Genomic DNA, 6398 nt, shown 5'->3' with positions numbered 1-6398 from the left:
GGACTGGCACCCTTCTAGCTGCTGCCCTGGCCATCATTCCCAGAGTGGGTGGATCTGCGGACATTCTAGGACCATGAGGGTCCCTTTAAACAAATGGACTCTGCTAAGATCCGCAGTTTCTGCCCCCACCCCAACGCCCACTGGTCTGCACAGTCAGAAGCAATGAGGCTTGATTTTCTCTGGTGCTGGAACCGTGAGCTGTGAGGTCTGGTGAGGAGTGGGAATGCTCCCCAGGTGTCCCTCCTGACTTTTTAAAATGTGTGACTGCGCTTTCTGCCAGCCCTCTGCTGCTGCTGCTGCCACAGCTGCCACCACCACACTGCATCCTCTCCACCCCGGCTCGGCCCCTCCTACCTGTCTGGATGAGTATTTCTTCTTTATATCTTTGTTTGCTAGACCTCCATGTAGTTTGATTTTGTGGAACTTCTGGTTGTTTCTAGTTTTGAGGTAGTTGTACTCCTTCTTAGTTGTGGAGGGAGATGCAGCGTGTCTGTCTATGCCTCCATCTTCGCCAGAAGTCCCCCTGAGGATTTCTTATCAGTTTGATGTAGCTCAGAAAAGGAGGGGAGAAAAGAGTGGATGGCAATAAGACGAGTTGAAGTAGATGGAAAGTAATAAGTTAGTGACAAATAAACCAAGAGCATAGGAAATACCATTTCATATAACTCTTTGCTGTGTGTGTGTTTGTGCATATATTTGTGTCCATCCCTCAGAGGCAGAAATTGAATTAGCCACATTCCTACTATACCATTCTCATTCATCTGTGCGCTCGGTCACTCTCTTGATTAATTCTTCTTTATTCAAATCTACTTTCTTTCCTGTTTGCCCCATAATAAATAATAATTCCAATAGATGTGTGTTTCTTTATTTATGCATTCTTATAAATCATAGATTTTTCTTTTGAGCTATGTATTTTTAAATTACATAAATGACATTATTCAATAAATCAATGTCACTAAGAATGCTGGTCCTCAAGTTCTTTGTTACAGGTCTGCATTAAAATAAGCGAAATAATGGAAAATAATCATGTAGAAACTTTTTCCTAAATTGTGCTTGCTTTCATTATATTTAAATTACATAAAATATAATTTAATGGTTTTGGAATTTAATAAAAAAATTTGGGCTTGTACTTTGTATATACTTACCTTTTAAAATTTTATTTCTCTAGTAATTAAATTTCATAATCTAATATGTCTGGTTAAACATTTAATAAAACTAGTCCTCTATGACAAATGCTTTGAGAAACACTGTTAATGGCTTCATTGTACTCAGCAACATCTGCAACCTGAGTCTTTTATAATTTGTCTTGATTTCCTTTGGAACCCAAGGGTTTTAAAGTGAATGTCAGTTGGTTCCAAAGCTTGTGGCTTTTAAGATTTTATTTTTAATTAATATCTAAATTTTTTGCATTATGATCAGAGAACATACAGTTGGATGATATTAATTCTTGAGAGAGAGAGAGAGACTTTAGAAATTATTGTGGGATAGAGCAATTATCAGAGAATGAATTGATCCCATAAGAGTGTGTATAACATAATCAGTCTACATAACAGAAGACTATTAATATTGTTTCCTTTAAGAAGGAAATGAAAAAACTAAAGATAGACAGATATGTACTGGCTTTGTAAACATGAGCTTTGGCCCAAATGGTGCTGTAGCCATGGTCCAGCATGAACATTAAAAATAGGTTTTACCACTGGCCTGTGGAACACTCCTCTGGATAGGTTTGAAGCCTTTTGGGAAGGCTGGCTGGCACAATTTCAAGCTGTTGCTCATCTCAGTTTCATTGGGAAATATTTAAAGTTAAAGATAAATTCAGGATCATGGGATTTAATCAAGCCTACAGTTGGGTCAAACATGTATTTCCCAAATGAAAATCCAGTATCCTTGCCCCCTACTCCCATTTCCCAGGCCCTCATCCAGATTTTCATCTACCACTAATTTCAAGAACACAAATGACCTGAACTAGATGGGAGCCCTCTCCAGATAAATTTGAATACTGACTCTTTCTAAATAAACAGAGTAGGCAGATTCCACTCTGTGATGAAAGTGGCCTCTTTTAAATCCTCAGAGACAAGCAATCAAAATGTGACTTTAAAAAATATATAAATATATATCAACATTTAAGAGACCTTGGACTAGAACTGTTTTCCTTCCTAATTTGTTCTCTTTACTTCACAGAGATGTGGCAAGGGTCAAATAATATAATATATGAAATTGCTCCAGACACACACAAAAAATTGTTCTTTGTGGTTAAGTTTGGAAATATAATTTTAAAACTTTAATATTTTTGTGCTTATTTTTAATAACCTTTTCATTTTGAACTAATATATTATTTAGAGAAAAGTTTTAAAGATACTATAGTTTTCTGTACCCATCACCAAGTTTCCTCCAGTGTTAGCATCTTATATTACCATAGTTCATTTATCAAAACTAAGAAACCAACTCTGATAACTTCCACACTTTATTCAGATTTTACCAATCTTTACACTAACGTCTTTTCTCTGTTCCATGATCCCACCCAGGGTATATTACACTTAGTTGTCACATCTCCTTAGCTTTGGTAACAACTTCTTAGTCTTTCTTGTTTGGCACCATTTTGACTATTTAGAAGGGTATATTCTGGCATACTGGTCAAGTATTTTGTAAAATATTCCTCAATTTTGGTTTCTCTGATGTTATTCTCCATAATTTTTATTGAATTTTATGTAAGCATACTCTTACCCAAATGTCTTTTGTAAGTTACCTTAGTTTTACTATAGAATAGTCCATTTAAAATAGGTTCCAATAAGAAGCACAGAGAATTAAATGGATGTTAGTAATTAAATTATCCCATACTTTTCATATAATTCCTCGCTGAGGAAAGTCTAAGTACCTTACAGATACTCTTTCTCCAGATCTCAATACATCACTATTAAATCAATACCAACTGGTAGATTTTATTTGCTAAACTTCAGTAGAAGAACCACTGTATAACCAGCAGAGAAGTGGCCATATTTAATGGTTAGTTATGGTGTACGATGTTGGAATTAATCCATATTGTAGAAATTAATACATTAATTAGTTATTCATCTGTATAATGGTTTTACTTTTCAAAAATAACACTTATACTTTAATAAACCTTTAATGCAAAATATTTGATAAATCAAGTTAAATTTAGTAAAGCATATTTTAAGTAAAATTAATTTATCTTGAAAACTGAGTTACTTAATTGATAATACAGTCAGAAATAAAAAGAAATAAAGCAGTGGGAAAAACTTGGGACCTCACTTTCACCCATCTCTCTCTCTCTCTCTGTCTTTCACACACACTCACAATTACTCAGTGGAGGCTTGATTAAACGTACATAAGTAAAAGACTATAAAGTTATGTATAAAAATTAATGAGAATGATTATTATATTATTAGAAAAATTTAAAATTTAATATCAACAATACTAAAAACTGATTTAATTAAATAACCATTAATTTGGGCACAGTTCAATTATAAAAAATAAAGTGGATTTCTTTTCCAAATAAAGATTTAAAGAAAAATGCAGTGTGACAGAATCAAACAAGATCAAAAATTTTTTCCCCTCCTCACTTCCATAAGTACAGTTCATAATCACTTCTGTGTATTTAGGAAATTATAATCTTCTCTCTACAGCTAAACTTCCAGGACAACCTCCTGGAGTCAGGGTAGTGATGAAGTCTGAAAATAGAAGTCCCACTAGTTGCTCTTGCAAAGATCATCATACAAAGTCATTCACCTTTCATGGGAAGCAGCTTGGTTAATAACAAACTTTTACAACACCCTTAAAATGCAGGATACAAGTAGAGAAAATAAGACAAAGCTCAGTAGCCTTGCCAATGTGTTCCAGTTAATCCTTTAGAGGTCAGTGGCTGTTGTAAGAACCTGAGGAAAAGGCCCTGAAAGAGTTTAGAAATTAATTGTAGTATTTTCCAGGGGTGCATTTAATACCATTCTAATAAAATATTTCCTGTCAAAGTACCATTAACTTCTTGTTATTAGGACAATAGTAGATGTACATATTCATATAGATTTTTATGCTGCAGTTCACAATGAGTGTTTTTTCAGGAACATCTTGAATTTTTTGGCCAGAATTAAATCTGATATTTTAAGAAACATTTTATACAAAATGTAACAGAAAAAAAAGCAGAAGTGATATATCACTCCCTGCTCTGTGTTCTAACAGTATTTTGAATCAACTGCACAATTTTTCCATTGTTTTATATTAGGTTAAAACATATACATTGCAGGTATTCATCACTTTTATCTACAAAAATGGTACTTTTCTATGATTTAACTTCTTAGCTGCCTATGCTTGGATTTACTCACCAATTGTAAGTGACTTGAATGCATAAGACTGTACATTATTTCCTTTTCTATCTCAAGAACAGAGCTTGCAGGATTGACAAAGAGTAAACATAATATAAATGCTCATCACATTTAAGTGAAGGGATAAGGAAGTAAACTGCTCTCAGAATTTAATACATTTAAAGCCAATTGGTAAAGAAAAGAATATTCCTAAACTTCCCTAACAAAGGACAAATACCTCACTTCAAAGGAAGCTGAGGGTTTTTGTTTATTTTTTGTTTTGTCTGTATTTTTAAGTTATGTTTATATAATGGCAAATATCTAGATGCCTGGGTACATATTTTAGTCTTCATGTGTAAGTTTTCAAAGGTAGGTATAGTTTAAAACTGAAACATATTTACAGCTCTAGAATTTCTATTCCTTTTACACACATTATTTACCATACATATGAAAACTATTCCAGTCCTGCCAGATGTGATGGTGTAAGAAATGTGAGAATCCCTGCATGTAAATATTTACAATTTGTGGAACATTATATTAATTTCAAAAGGATAAATAAATGAAACATCCTTTTCATGGTTAGAATGAAGGAAGACAGGATATAGTCCTCTCTGAGAGAAATGCAGAAATTGTGGTTTAAGAAACTGGAAATTGCTAATATAATTTTTCCATTTGTACATTTGTCAAAGTACCCTTATTGTCACATGGTTTTAGAAAGTGACACTCCTGGTATTGTTATTATTTTTTTAAATTTATATTTAAAGAGAGGGAAAGAGAGAGAGAAAGAGAAGGAGAGACATCAATATGTGGTTGCCTCTTGTACATCCCCAATTGGGGACCTGGCCTGCACCCCAAGAATGTGCCCTGACTGGGACTTGAACTGGTGACCCTTTGATTTGCAAGCCGACACTCAATCCACTGAGCCACGCCAGCCAGGGCTCCTGGTGTTATTTGTTGCCTATTCATCTGCATGGCTTTCTGTCTAAACAAAACGTACTTTTCCATAGCAGGTAACATGGCTCATCAGTGAATGGAGAGACCAGTCTGGGGCTCAGGGCAGTGCCAGGCCAAAAGCGTACCTCACTGAAGTGCCTGGTTAGGGAATCCTGGCACTAGAGATCTAACATGGGAACTTTCTATTTGAGGGCATTGGGACATTTTAGAAACAATAAAAGTTACTATTCCTGGGGCTTGTAATGTGTATATCCCACATATAATACCTTGCAACAACCCTGCAAAATAAATAATGTCATACTTATTAGTATTGGCTTGCCTTGCTTTGGGCCAGACAGTATGCTGTGGCTTTGTGCAGCTTAGTGTGGAAGAGATAAGAAATAAGTAACTTCCCAAATATCCATTGTCCAGAAGCAATAAAGTAGTTTGAAGTAAAACACAACCAGGCTATGGGGACAGCACCCAAGGCTGACTGCTCTTAGGATGGAGTGGCCAAGGAGGGCCTCTCTGAGGAGGTGCCCTCTGAGCAGAGCCCTGGAGGACGTATGGGAGTCAGATGTGCTGATCCTGGGGGGGCTATGAAACAGCAAGGATGATGTCTGAGACATACTTATACTAAAATGTATTTGTTGTTTTTCTGAAATTCACATTTAAATGGGGATCCCGGTTTTCTGTTTGGTAAATCTGGCAACTCTCAGCCAAGGAAAATTTTGAGATGGAGATGAAGAATAGGGAAAGTAAATCAGCATGTCCAAAGGCATAGAAACAGAAAGAAATGGTGTGTTTCATGGCACTGGATGTTCTCCGGTAATTGTTAACACATACTGAGTACTGTACTTAGCACGTGGCAGTCACTGCTCTGAGGGTTTTACAAGGATTAATTCACTTATTCTTCATAAAAATATGTGTGGTAGGTTATCACTATCCCCCTTTTAAAAATGAGTAATCTGAGACAAAAAGAGGTAAAATAATGTGTCCAGAACTACAGAACAAGGACATGTAGTAACTAGGATTTTAAACCTAGGGTGTTTGGAGTCAGGGGCTACTGTCTTTTGAATAGAGAACAAATTATCTGTTCAAGACAAGCTTTTAGAAGGCCTTCAGTCATTTAAAAAAATATTTTTTATT

Source organism: Furipterus horrens, unplaced genomic scaffold, assembly GCF_987537825.1.
Source record: "Furipterus horrens unplaced genomic scaffold, mFurHor1.1.pri manual_scaffold_10, whole genome shotgun sequence".
Taxonomy (NCBI): domain Eukaryota; kingdom Metazoa; phylum Chordata; class Mammalia; order Chiroptera; family Furipteridae; genus Furipterus; species Furipterus horrens.
Note: the sequence above shows the minus strand (reverse complement) of the source record.